Genomic DNA, 18,134 nt, shown 5'->3' on the forward strand with positions numbered 1-18,134 from the left:
AGTTTAGAATATTAAAGGTAAAATCACAGATCTTGATGGGAAGCTAGTGGCTATATTTATTGTAGCAATAATGGCTACCATTTATTAAAAGCTTACTATGTTCCTGGCATAGTACTCAGTCCTTTACATGAATCATTTCATCTAATATTTGAAATATACCTATGAGATTATTTTACTCCTTTTATTCAGTTGAGGAAACTGAGGGTCATAGAGGTTATATAATTCATTCAAGGTTGCACAGCTAAAAATTGAGGGCTATAGGTTTTGAGCCTAAATAGTCTATCTCCAAATCCTGTGCTCTTAAATTGGACTTTCAGGAATAGCAGAGGATGTGAAGGTGTGAAAAAAAATTAGGGGAACCTCTGTATTAGACAGTCAAAAATCATTCTAAATGGAAAACATAAGATAAATATTAAGAAGTGTTTATGATGAATTGTGTTTAATGAGAAAGTGTATTATGCCCGTGTTTAGATTATTTTACATGTTGCTCCAACTTCTAAAGTAAGAATAACAATAAATTATTAATAAGGGCAGCAGTTATCTTGTATCAAGGGCTGACTTTGGCACTGGCATGGCTGTTTTACATGAATTATTTCATTCAATTTTCATAACAAACTTATCAGATAGGAACTATTATTAATCCTGTTTTACACATGAAGAAAGTGAGGTCCTGCAAGTTTATGAGTTGCACAAAAACACATGACTAGTGATTGGCAAAGATGGAATCCAAATGCTCAAGCTTTGATATAACTTCAGTACCAATGTGGTACCACATTCTTGAGAGAAGGGCCTGCCATTTTGGGTCTCAAAACCCTTAGGTATCCAGTAAGGTAGAAAAAAAGATGCATCATACAATTTGTGTATTTCTAAAAGCCTAACATTTACAGAAGAGCTAAAACTTCAGTTTGCTTTTTATTCTTCAAAAATAAAATCAACTCAGGTGGTATGGTTGCCTGCTTGAGAAAGGATTTGTGGGCCTTCAAATGGTTAGTCTGTCTCTCAGACTATCTTTTTTACCTCAGTTCCACTGTCTAAAATTTGCCATTTTACATTTAACATCTCTCTTTCATTAAGGAAAATATATTCATCTGCATTAAACATTGCCTGTGTACGAGGTTGAATAGTGTTCTCCCAAAATTCATGCCTACCCAGAACCTCAGAATGTGACCTTACTTGGAAATAGGGTCTTTGAAGATAAAATTAGTAAAGATGAGGTCATACTGGATTAAGGTTGGCCCTAAATCAAGTAACTGGTGTCCTTATAAAAGGCCATGTGAAGACAAAGAGACACACAGAGAAGATGGCCATGTGAATACAGAGGCCGAGATTGGAGTAATGCATTTACAAGTCAAGGAATGCCAAGAGCCACCAGAAACTAAAAGAGGCAAGGAAGCTGATGGAGTTTGGATGTTTTGTCCCCTCCAAAACTCATATGGAAATTTGATCTCCAATGTGGCAGTGCTGGAAACTGATTAAGTCATGCAGGTGGATCCCTCATGAATGGATTAATGCTCTCCCTGGGGGAGGGGGGATTAATGAGTGAGTTCTCGCTCTATTAGTTCCCGCGAGAGCTCGTTGCTTAAAAAGACCCTGGCACCTCCTCTCTCTCACTCTCTCTCTTGCTTCCTCTTGCCATGTGATCTGCTTGTTCCCGCCGGCTGCCTGTCACTTTCCACCATGAGTAGAAGCAGCCTGAGGTCCGTGCCAGATGCAGCTGTCCCAGAATCGTAAGCCAAATAAACCTCTTTTCCTTATAAATTACCCAGTCTCAGGTCTTTCTGTTATAGCAACACAAAACGGACTAAAACAGAAGCCTTCTTCCTCAGAGCCTTCAGAGGGAGCATGACCCTGCCATTACCTTGATTTTGGACTTTCAGCTTCCAGAATTTTGAGAGAAGTAATTTCTGCTTTTTAAACCACACAGTTTGTGGTAATGTGTTATGACAGTCCTAGGAAACTAATGCAGCTCTCGTATCAAGTCCTTGAAGAGAGGCCCCTGGGTGAGGCATTCTATGAAGTCACTGATGCTTCAGTGGGAGAACAGAGATAGGAACCACTAAAAGGGGTGAAAGTTCTTGGAACAGGGAAGAGGGGAGGGAAAGGAAAGATGGCGACATTTTGCTGATTACACAATCGAAGACCAGCTCTGTGGAGACTAATCTCAAAATCTCCTCCAAATGCCCCTACTCAGGCCAGCTTTAAGTCCTATACCAATATGGAGTCAACAGTGAACAGCTGTTGCCCTAGCTAAGGGCTCAGGAACTAGGAGTTAAAAACAACTTGCATACTCTGGAGACATGAACACTGCCCAGCCTTTTCTTTCCGCAGGAATCATCACTTGTAAATGGCCTGACCTCACAGTGATTTACATGCATACCAAAGAGTCTGGCAGGCAAGACAATGCTCCCTATGTGGCCCCTATTCCTCTGTCTCAATCAGAATTGGGAAATTTGCTACTATCCTTTTAAATTATCTTTTGTGTTTGTTTGTTTATTTTGGTTGTTTGCCTTTTTGAACATTCATTTGGCTATTTGTTTTACACCCCTCTCCGTCCCCCCCCCCCCCCTTTTTGGCAATGCCTTTCTAGGCTTGACTAAACTTGGCTTTGTTTTCTGCATCAGGTGATGTTTCATTTTGACTCACCACCCAGGGGAGTGGGGGTGACCATGGGCTTATGCTTGCTTTGCATTTCGCTGACTGGATCAGAGCAGGGTGGCTGTTATCAATTCATTTTAGTTTACTTTTGGTCTAATTTGCCTCCCTGAGAAAGTCCTTCCATTTGTTTGCCTTTTCACATCTCAAATGCCTCTATCTCATATGCGCATCAGGGTGGGTGGGTGGCTGCCACAAGTAGAGGTATACATCTGACTGTATTATACTCAATTTTGCAGGAGGAATTTTGCTACTCGCGTCTTTAGTGTGGACCTTTGCTGACCTGGAACATGGTTTCTAATACAGATATATAAAAACCGTAGAGACCTGCCACATAGGAGAGCTGGTGGAATGATATGAAGGGTCTGGTGAGGATGCCCTTTCCTATCTCTGCACCAGAGAAAAAAAGCTGCTTACATAACGATTTTGCCTATGATTGACCTAATAGTAGCACTTAGTTGCATACTCAGTAGGCCTCTCCTGTTTTGTTCTTTGTTCCACACAAGGTCTGTGAAACAATCATTTGTAATAGTGATTGAAAACCACGAACCAGCATACATTGCTTTCCTTATTTACATTATAAATCCTAAAGCTGTGCTCTTCTGGAGGGAGGAATGAGGAATTTGGTTAGAAGTCAAGAAACAAGTTTTTTTTTTTTTTTTTTTTTTTTACCTGACTATGGATCTACCACTGTTTAATTAACCTATTATGTAAATCCTATGAACTGATATACTTTGGAGTATATCACTAATGTTAGTTTAGCTCTTCCAATCTGGTCAAAAATCTTTGGAAAAATAAGTTTAATGGGCACAGCACTAGTCTCTAAATCAAAAGATCTTCATTTCAGTAACTGTAAGGAGCACATGACTCAAAGATGTTATTTTCTTTCTAACATTTTCAGTAAATAATGTTATGCTGAATATTTATTTTCTTTAATCGTTACCTGTTTCTTCCAATAGAATGTAACTCATTAGGACAGGAAATTTATCTTATTTTCCATTGTTTCTCTAGTGCCCAGAATTGTGCCTGGCACTTAGTAGGGGCTCAATAAATATTAGTGAAATGAGTGAATGAATAAATGAATGACTTTGGAAAGCTTTAAAAGTCATCTAACCCAGTCTCACAGTCTATATCATCCTCTCCAACATCCCTGAAAAATACTTAGCCAATCCAGACTCAAGTACTTTCAGGAATAGGGAACTCACCATCTACCCAGAAAGCTCAGTTTACTATTGCCAGACTTCTTCCTTAGGCTGAGTCCAAATCTGTCTTACTAAAATTTTCACCTCTTAGATTTTATCCTGCCCTTTGCGCACTGAATAAGTTCAAATTTTTCAATACAATGGCTCAAGTTTGTGAAGACTACACTGGTATTCTCCTTAAATCTTTGCCAGGTAAAATAGTCTTTAACTGTCTCTCATATGATATGCTTTTGACTACCCCTCATCATCCTGGCACTCTTCTGTGACCACTTATTTCTGTCCCAATACTACATTATGGCATGTACATGACGTGTTATAACTAGTCTCTCCCTGGGAGATGGAAATCCATTCATCAGAAATTCATGGGAATAGCTGTTTTGTTCACAGGACATCATGAGAGACTTTAAAACCTAGATATATTAAGCCTATACCATTCCACTAATCTGCTAGCGTAGCAACCTTATCTAAAAATGAAATGAAGTTGATCTGCTAAGAAAAGCAATCCCAGCTCTTCATGTTACCTACCCCCTTTTGAATATCATAATCTACCCGTTTGAGATGACTGATGCAAAAATGTTTAGAAAATCAAAAAATTTAAATGCACTGAAGAATTTCAAAAGATCATAACTGTTATGAGCTTTTCAGATATATTTCTATATCTATATATGCCCCCACCCATATATAGAGAGTGCATGCGTGCTTGTGTGTGTGTTTGTGTGGTGTGCACGTGTTCCCTATATTTCTGGCTGGAGAATTGGTGGGGAAATAGTTAATACTGTCACTGTCAGTGCTGACAGTAAATCTTTGTAATTAGACTTCTAAATCAGTGCTTTAGCAAGATGAGTAGGTGAAACACAAACTCCCCTTGGTCTATTGTTTCATTCTAGCAAGATATAGACTCAAAGTTGTAACAGTACATCTGGTTCTATTTGGAACCGTTTTCTTTTTTTAAATGATAAAAACCACTTTTTTCTTTCTTTTTTTCTCTCCATTGAAACACATATGCAAGAGAATGTAGTCTGCAGGAAATCTGGAGGAAGACCTTCTTTGCTTAGGGTCTTTGCCCCAAACTTCCATTGTTTCAGTTAACACTACCTTCTTTTGTTTGTGTGAGTGAATAAAACCACATTGTATAACTTCACTATGGATATTTATGTCTTTCTGAAACAGGCAGAGATAAGATATTTTTGAGTCTCAGGCACGGATTAATTAGACATCCACTCCTAACCTAAAAGCTAGGACACTAAAAAGACACTCTCATCAAATTAAATAAAACATTTGAACTTAACTAAAAGCAAAGATGTTTAGAAACTCGTAAAAATTCAAGAGCATTCTCTCTCTCTTAAAGTATCAGTGTTTGCTCCAAATATTTCCCTTCCAAGTCATTTGCCAATTGATTAGGATTAAAGACTTAAATATAAGACCTGCAACTATAAAACTCCTAAAAGAAAACACAGATGAAACACTTCAGGATGTAGGACTGGGCAAAGACTTTGTGAATAAGACCCCAAAAGCACAGGAAAGAAAAGAAAAAAATAGATGGGATTATATCAAACTAAAAAGCTTCTGCACAGCAAAATAAACCATCAACAGAGTGAAAAGACAACCTGTAGAATGGGAGAAAGTATTTGCAAACTATGCATCTGACAAGGGATTAATATCAAGACAATACAAGGAACTCAAACAACAGTAAAAAAACAAGTAAAAACAGCAAGTAACCTGATTAAAAAATGGGCAAAGGAGCTGAATAAGAAAAATACAAAGAAAAAGAAAAAGAAAGACACACAAGCGGCCAACAGACACATGAAAAAATGCTCAACATCTCTAAGCATCAGGGAAATGCAAATCAAAACCACATTTAAATACCATCTCACTCCAGTTAGACTGGCCATTTTCACAGACAGAGAACAAGAAATGCGGGCAAGGATGTGAAGAAAGGGCAGCCCTCCTACACTGTTGGTGAGACTGTAAATTAGTGCAGCCATTATGGAAAATAGCATGGAGGTTCCTCAAACAACTACAGATAGAACTGCCATACGATCCAACAATTCCGCTCCTGGGTATATACCAAAAGGAATGGAAATCATCATGTCTAAGAGATACGTGCACTCCCGTGTTTATTGCAGCTCTATTTACAATAGCCAGGCTCTGGAACCAACCTAAATGTCTATCGATGGACGACTGGATAAGGAAATTGTGGTATATATACACAAAGGAATACTACTCTGCCATAAAAAAGAATGAAGTTCTGCCATTTGCTGCAACATGGGTAAACTTAGAGAAGATTATGTTAAGTGAAATAAGTCAAAAAAAAAAAAAGGGAAATATCTGGCACAGAAAGAGAAATACTGCATGTCCTCACTCGTAAGTGGGAGTTAAAAAATAATTTATTGAACTTTCAAAAAGGGAGAACAGAACTGAGTTTACCAGAGGTAGGGAAGGGGGTGGTGGTTATTGAGAAATTGGTAAAGGACAACAAAAAATGATAATATTAGGTATTGTTGAATATACTAATTATCTTGATTTGAGCATCACATAATGCATACAGGTATCGATATTCAACACTGTACCCCACAGATACATCAGATCAATTATGTTAAAAAAAAAACAAACTAGGCCCCAAAAGAGAAATACCACACATACTCACTTATAAGTAGGAGCTAAAAAAGAAAGAAAGAAAGAAAGAAAAAAGGAAGGAAATAAAGAAAGAAACAAACACAACAATACGTTGAACTTTCAGAAGAAGAGAACAGAACTGTGGTAACTAGAGGTGGGAAAGGGGGAGGGGGAGGGGTTAGGGAACAACCGGTTAATGGACACAAAGAATAATTATGATTTGTAATGAGCATACTAATTATCCTAATCTGATCATCACACATTGTACAAAGGTATAGATATTCAATTCTGTAGCCCACAAAAATGTATAATCAATTATGTTTCAATAAAAAAGTTAAAAAATTTAAGAAATGAAAAATAAAAAAACTGATTCATTAAGCACACTCTAAACATAACAATGAAATATCACTATTGATTATGAAACCTCAGTGGATTTAGGTTATAAATATATATTCTGCTCTCTTAAGGCTTGAATTTTATTGAAAGTTAATTTTTCTGAAGTTTAAATTTTGGTCATTTTCATACCACTTTCCTAATATCTTCCATATTCTCTTCACTTTTATTATTTTTATTTACATTGACTCTCTTTTAAAACTTAAATACCTATTTTAGTCTAGACTAAACTTTGTTTGTTGGCATCACTGACTTGATGTGCTAGATAATGTTAAAGAAAGTTTGCCTATATACCATCTAAATTATTTATAAATCATCAGTAGTATATTTATCTAACTACAGAGTGTACCTTCTGATATGAATTCTACAATCTTGACTCAACTGACTATATCCTTTATATTTATTCAGAAATTCAAAATTTTATTATAATATATCTTCCAGTAATTGTATCAGCACTACCCAATGTCACATGTATTGGTGGCACAGAGGGGCAAGAGAACTGGTGATGAGACCAGATAAGGAGGAGTTTTTGTCTCCTCATAACCTTTCTCTGTGCTCCTCTCCTGGTGTGCCAATTTTATAATTTTCTTCATACCTCGTCCATCTACTGTATGCATGATTAAGACGTCCTTCAGGAGTTTGTTGGATTTTATCTTTTGTCCTTGAAGAGCTTGGATTTGAGCATGATCAAAACATACTAGAAATATAGTTACGCATTGCTTCATGATGGAGATCCGTTCTGAGAAATGTGTTGTTAGTGATTCTGTTGTACGAATATCATAGAGTATACTGTAAACTTGGATGGTGTGCACACTGAGGCTATATGGCATAGCCTATTATTCCTAGGCTACAAACCTGTACAGCATTTTGTTGTACTGAGTACTGTAGGCAACTGTAACACAGTGGTAAGTACTTGTGTATCTAAACAGAAAAAGTACATTAAAAATATGGTATAAAAGTTAAAAAATGGTATGCCTGTGTACAGAACTTACCATAAATGGAGCTTGCAGGATTGAAAGTTGCTCTGGGTGAGTCAGTGAGTGAGTGGTGAATGAATGTGAAGGCCCAGGACATTACTGTACACTACTATAGACTTTATAGTCACTGTACACTAAATTAACAACAAAAAGTAATTGTGCTATGTTACGACAGCTACAGCGTCAATTTTTCAACTCCGTTATAATCTTATGTGACCACTGTCATATATGTAGGCCAGTGTTGACCAGAACGTCATTATGTGGCACATGACTGTGGTATTAAAGAATAAGATGAATTTTCTTCTCACAGCTGATATGAAACTTTAGTTATTTTAGCTACAGGGCTCAGATGACTTGGACTTGATCTATGGCAGCTATTTTTGGCTTGATATCCAAGCTGGAATAATAATATTTAGGGTACAGTTGGAATTGTCCTAAACTTTAGTGTAGTTGAATCTCTCCTGCCTATAGTCCAGGTGATCACATTTTAATTGGCCTAAGAACTTTATGCTGATTCTTCAGAACCTTCCAGTAGCTATCTCTTCTTCCTTACAATAAATATTAAACCCTTTGGTTCTCCAGCTACTGGGTCAAAAATTTGCAAAGGGGAGAATGGTATTGTCATTACTCTAATATTTAAGCTTTCAAAGGCTGTTCCACTTTCAGAAAATGTTTGTTTCCTCTTAGGCACTGTGCCCATAATTCAGAGTTGCCTGGCTAGTGCTATATGGGTCAAACTACTCGGCTTTCTTCAGTCATGTCAAATGTCCTAGAATTCATGTGCTCATGCTCAATTCTGCTATTTCTAAACCAACCCCCCCCCCACAAAAAAAAGAAAGAAAAAAACCAACAAAACAATCTGCACTGAATTACCAGTATGAGTACTGACTAGTCTTGAATTATTATTATGAAGAGTAATTCATAAATTAAAATAAGATTTAAAGAAATGCAAAGGTTTTGGTTTTTAACAAAGATACACAGTGGCTTCCTCACAAAACTGTTCAGACAGTTTAGAAGGGTCGTTATAAACCAAGGACAAGGACATTCTTGCAATGCACTGATCAGGTGATGTTCATTATGTTTTATTAGGAAGCCGTCACTGGAGCTCCAATGTCACTTGATGTCACCTCCTGGATCATGGATTGACATAACTGATATGTAGATATGTTGTCTTACCTCAGAGGAAACCTTAGGGAAAAACCACAATCAAAGGTCTTCATTCCTTTAATTGGCTCTAGGTCACTAGATGGTGAATCCAGAGTATCAGTGGCAATGATTAATGATTCTCAAACTTCAATGTGTAGCAGAATCACCTGGAGGATTTGTTAAAACAGAAATTTCTGGGCACTCAGAATTCTGACTCTTTGGTCTGGCGTGGGTCCTGATAATTTGCGTATCTAACAAGTTCCCAGGTGATGCTGATGCTGTTGGTCTGAGAGACCACACTTTGAGAAAAGCATTGGAGTGGAGCCACATATGGTAAAGGAGTTTCATGGTATTCAGATAAGATGACATCAGCATTTTCATAGGCTATAAATTAAAATCCAAAAGTCACAGAGAAGAAGCGAGATGAGCATTCATTGAGCTTCTACTGTGTGTGATGTACTTGTTAGATGTTTTACACAGGTATTTTATTTAATTTCATTTCAGCTTTTTCTTTCTTATACCCAGAAATTTTTTTCTTTTACTTTAACATTTGCTTGAAAATATTTGCAGGGTACAGTGTGTTGTTTTAATACATGTGTATACTGCACAATGATTCAATTAGGTATTACCTTTCTTGTTCAGAGGGAAAAAAATGGGACTCAGCAAGTTAGCTTTTCCATCTGTCTAACTTCAAAGCTTATAGTTTTTCTACTAGGTTGCCCTGCCAAATTTATTGTTTTTAAAAATATGCCTAAATATATCTATCTATCTATTGTCTGTCTGTCTGTCTGTCTGTCTATCTATCTATCTATCTATCTATCCATCTATCTATCTATCTATCTATCGATGTATCTGTATATGTATATTTGCTTAGAGAAGCAGTATTATATAGTGGAAGTACAGTGAAGTGAATGCCAGGATAAGCAAGCTCCCTTGATTCTGTCACTAATTTCATCCATTGATCGAACAGTTTATGCCCTCATTCCCATCCATTCATCCATCTATCCATCATCCATCAATCAATTCATCTATCATCAAACTTCTTGAGCATTCATAGCGTTTTAACCCCTCTTCGTGTGCAAATACTTTCTTGCACATTTCAGCAATGTAGATGAACAATGACTGTGAGCTGACTCGTTTCAGTGAATTAAACTTTATTTCGAGTTGGGAATAATGTATCACTGTCTTTTACATAAGTTTTAAGTCAATATTTCTGAACCATTTATCAAATGCTGGTTTTCATATACATGTTTAAAAGCTTCCCTCATAAGTATCATAAGTGCAATTAGAAGGTTGGACTAGATGATTTTCAAGGACTCTTTCATTCTTTAAAGCCAGATGATGCCCAAAGCTCATCTTTCTTCAGCAATAAAAATTACAAATCTTTTCAGGCAAATAAAGTAAGTTATCTGTCATAAAAATGAATCCAGAGGAAAATCCCTGTGTAATTATGGAGGAGAATTACTTGCATATGAAAATCACATCTTTTTGTTAGTACTGCAAAAATATCTCGTTAATTAAACTCAGGACAAAGTTGAAGACTTTGGTTGCTAACAGCACACCTATTTTTGAATACTTCATGAAAATATAAGTAACAAATTTAGAAAAAGCACAATTCACTGGATTCCAACAACTTTAAGAGTTCTTAAGCAACAAGGACTTTATACTTATATAATGGTTAAAACCAGATGGAGAACTTGTGACCATCTAGTACTTAGAAAAGTTTGAATTTTCAAGTTCTCAAGATAAATGGAATAAATTAACTTTTTTCTTTATAAAGAGAACTTTTCATTTGATCTGTAAAAATCTCCTTTGCTCAGATCTCTTTCTTTCTGTTTTGTGCACTTCAAGAAAACTCTTAAGAGGATCACATGCAAAACAAATAAACACAGCACAATAACAACAACAAAAAGCAGCATAAATGGAACCATGTGAGTGGGGATTATAAAAAGCCAATGATAGTCAAACTTTGCAAGTTAATGCCAAATTTGTCTGGGATTAAGTTACAGCATGAAATGACCTCATTTCTTACAGACTTTGCATTCTGGGTTAGGTTTGACAAAGAAACGAATAGAAATTTTTACCATATATCTATAGCTTTTGCTCTGGAACTTCAAAGATTTATCAGTCCAAATTAGTACAGAATTTAGATCTTTGGACTTTCTTCTGTACTTGATGAAAGCAAAAATCTTTATAAAAACTGCAATGCCAATCATCCAAAGAGGCCCCTTATTTGAAGCCATTTTTGTACTACATTTGATGTGTATCAATAACCAGAGTGATTTCAGTAAGTTTGTAAATTTAGTCTGTCCTCTTTTCTAATAATCCTTTCGCATTGCTGAACCTTCCAAAGAAGGAGCAAACTAAACCTGAGATGTTGCAGAGAGGTATTATTCACTAGGGAAAAACAAAGAACTTAACTGGAAAATGAATTTCAGTTGCCTTTTGACTTTGATGGAAGATTTATCATAAAAACAGACACTATCTGAAGATTCAGAAACTGCCTAGACTCTTGGTAGTTGCCTATGTTTTTAACAGAATGTTCGCAAGTTATCTCCAGAGACAAGTTGTTATCATAAATTGACAACATACCCCATCAATTGAGAACATGCCCCAAATCTTGTCTGTTTCTTCTTTAAGGAGAAACTCATTTTTGTTTTCCCTAGAGAATGGATTCCCTCAACTGAGAGATGCCCAGACTCCTTTCACAACGACATAGATTCAAGAAAATGCTATAGCATTGGAGCTCTCTTTCAATATTCAGAGGAAGCAAAAGGAGAACAAATTTGCACTGGCCCTCAAAGGGAAAAGTTGGCAGCACACTAAATATTTCTTATGAAATGAAATAGTTGGAGAAACACCATGTTCTTCCATTTGTTCAGTTTTGATAGCAACCATGATTTTCAATAGTTATAGGAGACCAAAAATGTTCTGCTGATTTTGGAAGAAAATGAATTGATTCAGCTGTTCAATGAACAACAGATGCCTTGGGGTAGTGCTTTTCTTTGCCCTGTACTCACGGTTGTCACTATACTTTATCCTGAGTTCTCAATATACTGCAAACAAGTGGGATTTTCCATGGGTAGAATAATCGCCTCTTCAGACTTTTACGTACATGGTTAAAAAGTTAATTATAAAACAAAAGAACTCCCTGAAGCTAAGTGCTTTGATATAGGTTGGAAATAAAATGATGGATTTTGTCAAATATGTAGGATTTAAACTGCAACTCCTAAATTCTAGTCCTAATATTGATTCCTGGCCAGGTCTTGAGCAACAGGCTTAACCTTATTTTTTTTACCTTTCATTTTGGTTTTTAACCTCCTTTTATTCAAATTTTTATTTGCTCAGTGAGATAACAGGGTGGGACTATGTGGTTTGGGTGGGACATTTTCACTATCTTCAGAAGTCTGTACTCAAAAAGGCATGCCCAAATTTGTCCAGGAATTTTATAATTATTTTTGCTAATGGTAAATGAAAACATGCCATGGTGGATTTGGTTTCTTTCCAGAGATGTTAGCATGGGCGTCTGGATTTCAAAAAGATGACTAAACTGACCATAAAACTTCAGTTTTAAATTGAACATGGTGTGGTGGAAAGCACATTCAACCTTGGGCAAACCATAGTTTTCTGATTTGTCAAGTGGAGTAGCAACACTTTTCCACCAATCCCCAGGGATGTTTGGGTCAAATGAGAGAAAATAGGAGAACATTTTATAAAATATATATCCTATATAATTGTAAGATGTTATTTACCCCATAACATTTTAAATTGGAAGGAACAGTCTAGTCCAACTCTGTCATTTCACAGATAAGGAATCTGCAACACAGAGAAGTTAAATATTTTAACAAGGTCACCCAGCTAGTAAATTGCAGAACCAGGACTAGAACCCGATTGATTTGATTCTTCCTACAGAACTATAAAAATTCAGAGTTATAGAAGTGAGAGGAACTTAAACTCTTGACTCTCTGTATAATACTTGAATACATTCTTCCATGCCCTTGAAAAGTTCACTCTCTGCCTTTATGAATGGAAAATCTATTATAATCTAAAAAAGTATTCTATTTTTGTTGGAAACTATTTATGTGGAGGTGAAAGCTCCATATCTCTGTATAACTTCTATGTAATGTTTCTTGTTTTGCTCTCTGCAGCTGAAGGAAATAAATTCAGTTCCTTTTCCTGTGACAGATTTTGAAATATTTAAAGGTAGCTACTGTGTTCCAACACCTATAATTCTTCTATTCCAGAGGCAAAGCAGCTCAGTTTCTTTTAGCTGTTTATTTGTAATTTTTAAAATTTTAAAAAAAGTTTATTTGGTACTTGTTATGTACCAGGCACTGTACTGGCTGTTGGGAATATTAAGGTGAATAAAACATAATTCCTACCCTTAAATGCTCTAGGTAGGGAGACAAAAAAAATGTCAGGAACAATTCAATAAGTGCTATAACAGAGGTAAGCAAGGATGCTAACAGGAACCAACCACAACCTGAAGTGGGGTGGGGAACGTTAGAAAATGTTTATAAAAGGTGATGTGCTTCAGCTGAGAAGCAAAATCAGTGTGGCAAGTGTGGGAAAACAAGGCACATTTGGGTCAATTGTTAGTTGGTCAGCATGACTGGAGTGAAGGGTTTTTGTGGATACATAACAAGAGATAACATTGGACGAGTAGGCAGAACCAGATCACAGCAGGCTTTCAAGTTCCCTCACCTCTTGTGTGTGCGTGTCTGTGTATATGTGCACACGCATATGTCAGACTGTGGATTCCAAAATTGAACACAGAGCTCCATTTATGGAAATTCTTTATGAAGACTAAGATCTCATTCTTTGTTTTTCTTTTTGACAGATCCTGTTGAATCATATTATTCTTACAGCCATAAAATATCAAGTCTGTTTTTACACATATTGCTGTTAAGTGAAACCTTCCACGACCCTGCTCTTGTACAGTTGGCTTTTTGTACCTATGTGCAGGATTTTACATTTATCCTGATTAGATTCTTTCATATTATATTTTATTCAGTATTTCTGTCTGTCAAGATCCTGATTCTCTCATAGAATGTATTTCTTATTTCTCCCTGCTCCATGTCATCCATTACTTTCTTTATACCATAATGATTTTAATTTTATTGCTGTCAAAATGTTCTTAATTTTTGCAAAGTTTACTATAAGGTTAAATGAATAAGGTGATGTTTTGCAATAATTCACATTTCTTCCCAAGTACATAGACAAGGGTGATTTTTAAAAAAATCACCAGCTCTTGGGAGAAAAAAATTTACTTTTGTTTGCAGTAGTGAAAGTACTCGGCACACAGAGAGGATCAAGTAGTTATTCCTGAAAACTTGCATCATAATTAGAGATAGAAACAGTGACTATATTTTGGAATATGTCCCCTAATTCCCATTCTCATTATAGTCTGTGCACCTTTTTAAAACTAAAACTCATTGGCTGTCATTGCTTCATTTTTAACTAGTATATTTGACAAAGTAAAAATCATAAACAAATGATTGCTTTAATCGTTTGCATGCATTCATGAATTTATTAAGCAATTATATGGCAAAATTAGGGTTGCTATGGAAGTAATAAAACTTCGGGCCTTGTGGCCTTTCTCTGTGTTAATAGAGTTAAACATGAAAACATGATTTACCAGCACAAAGCGTGAAGGGATACTGTGAAGGATGAAGGCCAGTTGTTTCTCCCCTAAACTCCACCACAATGCCTTACATCTTGTGCAGACACTGCACAGAATGCAACTCTCCATCACCTTAGAATGGAAACTTTTGGAGCTCAAACAGCCTCTGAATAGTATGTTATACAACTCCTTCAATGTTTGGAGCACTGTCTAGAGCCCCAAATGGAAAAACTACCTAGCTGAAGTTACAGTTTGTCAGACAAGTGAAACCGTTCTCTAAACCCAAAGTGATTCCACTCGGTCAGCTTTAGATTTAGATCATGTACATAGATTTTACAATTCCTGCCTAGAAATTACTTTGATCAGGCAAGCCTACATTGATAAATTCCAATCTTTAAAATATCTCTTGACTTGGGGTTTGAAAACAGCAGGGAGTGGGTGGAAAGAGTGATCCAAAATTTCTTGTGTGCGACTGTGCTACAAATGGGTTAAAATCAGTGAACAGGTACTCTTTGACACCATGCTTAAATTTGTGCTTGTTCTATTTACTTTGGTTTTGTAAACCAACCAGTAATACCATTCATCAATGAATCTCAAAAAAGGAGGCTTTCTAGTCCCAGAAAATTATTTTCCCTTCAGTGGAGAGAAAAGCTGGATTTTTTTTTTTTTTTTTTGGAGAAGTCAGAGATATTGTCTCAACCCAAATTCAATTTGAGATAGAGAAACTCTCAAGCACTTCCTAAGAACACCTTCTTTTGGGTCCTGGAGCTGGGTGTAGTCTGGAGTCCAGACTTAAGGACTGGCAATCCATGGCCCCTTACCAGCCATTCCATGGGGGCTAGTTTAGTAGTGACCTCTGTTCTCTCTGACTTTTGGTGAAGATTTACCTCAATGGCGTCTCTACTTTCCCATTCATCAGAGTTCATTATCTTTTCTTTTGCCACTGGCTTGTAAGGGTTCACGGTTGCCAGTACTCTTTCATCTTCTTATCAAAAAAGGTTGACAAGTTATCAACACTTGGTATAATTATGACAAATAGACAGGGATATTCTTGGGGTGGGAAAGATAAGTATCCTTTGCTGAGTAATTATTATATCTGAGGGCTTTTATATGCATTGTCTCATTTTTCCTCACAATATCCCTGTGAGGTACTAGTTTTACACCTCTTTAACACATGAGGAAATTAAGACTCAGGGAGGATTAATTAACTTGCCCAAAGATATATAGCTTATTAGTGGTGGATCTGGTATTCAAACCCAGGTCTGTCTGATCCCAGGGTCTGAGCTCTTAAGTACAACTATGCTGTCTCCAAATTTGAGGAAGTGACAAAATTTGGTGCTGTGTTTACACCAAAATCTGTATTTGGATAGCAGTTTGGAACAGAGATATAAGAGCCTCATGAGTCTGTTGAGAGACATATTAATTGAAGTAGAAAAGTCTCAGGCTTTAAAATCAAAGAAACCTTGGTTTGAATCTCAGCTGTGTGACCTTAAGTCATTTAACCTCTCAGCTTGATTTTTCTTATCTGTAAAATGGAAATAAAAATACTGACCTCATGAGTTGTAATAAGGATTAAACAAGATGATGAATTTTAAGTGCTTGAAAAATAGAATATATTAAATGTGTGGTAACTTCTAGAATTATATTTGTTGATATTATCATTGTTGTCGTTATTATTAAAGTTTTATTAGATTGGAAGATAGGAAGAATATTACGATGAGGAATCTACTTCCAGAATACATTTTTTCATGATCCTTATCCTACCTTGTGCTGATTCTGCATGGAGGTGGCCTCCAGAGAAATTTTACAGAATAGCCAATATGCTTTTCCACTCTGAGCAAGTGCCCATTTGAGTATAGGAATGTAGGAACTTTTCAATAGTTTCGAAGCATATTAAGTTCCTACAATGTGCATGGAATTGTGAGGGATGCAAAAAGGGGTATGGTCTAGAGAGAGGTAACAGTCATTGAGCAATTTATTTGTTATCCCATTTCATCCTGTTCATTCATTCAACAGGCATTTAATGAACAACTATATAGTATTCAAGACACTGTGCTAATATAGGCTGTGGCTGAGGTAGAAAAAAAAATAAATCGGATATATGAGATCCTGGCCCCTGTTCCCATGGAGCCTTATATTTTAGGTTGAAAGTAAAAAATACTTTGAGAGGTCCATACATGGGGCAATGGGAAATTTAAAAAAGGACTTTTTGCTGGGACTGAGTGAGTGCAGGAGGTAGCATTTCAGTTGAATCCTCCTGATTTGAAGATGAGAGAAAAAAGAGTGAATAATTTTAATTATTCTTTTTAACCCTGATTATCTATGTGTGTGTGTGTGTGTATGTGTATGTATATTATTTTGAAGCATAGTATAGATTAGAGATTATAAGGGCAGGCTCTGGAGCCAGGTTGTCTAGGTTCAAATCCTGGCAAAACCCCTGTAACTGCTACTATTACTTATCTAGATTTCTGTGACTTGATGTCTTCATCTGCCAAATGGGATAATAACAGTGCCTTTCTCATAAGGGTTTTGTAGGATTAAATGAGATAAATGCACATGAAGCACTTATCACAGTGCCTGGCACATTTCAAGTGCTCAATGAATGTGAGCTGTTTTTGTTATTATTACTAGGTCTTTGATACTGATGCAGCTGACATGTTTATTCTTTCAGTTCCTTTAAAGTGAAATATTCATGAATTGCTATGATTTAAGAAAGAATGGGGAAAATGTAACAGGAAGGATACAAACTGAGTGCTGAGATAGGAGAGGTGCTTTGTCATTCCTTCAACAAAGACGTAGTAAAACACTGGCAAAAGACATGCATGTACAGTCTGCTTTGTGTTCTTGTTTTCTTGTTTAAAATGCAACTTAACTTCACACTTGGCACATGGTATGTGCTCAATAAATTTTTGCTGAATGATTTCGTGAATAAATACATTTTAAGTTCTATTTTACCATTTCCTTTTGAAGGGGGAAGGTATTTAACATTTCCAAACTTGCTCTGATCAGAGCTGTGCTTCGCTGAAGTGATTTCCGTAGTCTGCAGAATATAATTAATCATCATTCCACATTCTTCCAGTAATCATACCTCAGCAAACCTTTGAACAGGGCCTGAAAAAGCATAAGACGAAAATGTTTAATTTTACCTTTCTGCCTTTTCATTTGTAATGAAATGTACAAAGAATAGAACATCTAAATTTGACCAAAATGACTCAGATAAAACATTGAAATCATATTATAATACCAGATTTCCATCAGCTATTTAGTCATTCATCTATATCTGTGTAAAGGTTATTTTTTAAAGGTTCTGTTTAAATTTCCCTATCTTTGGAGGGTTATTCAGAAAATTTACCAGTACCAGCTCCAGCTTGTGTTTCTTAGAGAATGAAAAAAGAAACATGGCCAGTTAAAATGATATTAATCTCAGGTCTTAATATAATATTGACAAAGAGAATTTTCTGTAGGATGAACATTTGAAGAAGATGCAGAACCTCCTATTTAAGGTTTCTTGTTTTCCTCTAGAAA

This window comes from Cynocephalus volans, chromosome X (assembly GCF_027409185.1).
Source record: "Cynocephalus volans isolate mCynVol1 chromosome X, mCynVol1.pri, whole genome shotgun sequence".
Classification (NCBI taxonomy): Eukaryota; Metazoa; Chordata; class Mammalia; order Dermoptera; family Cynocephalidae; genus Cynocephalus; species Cynocephalus volans.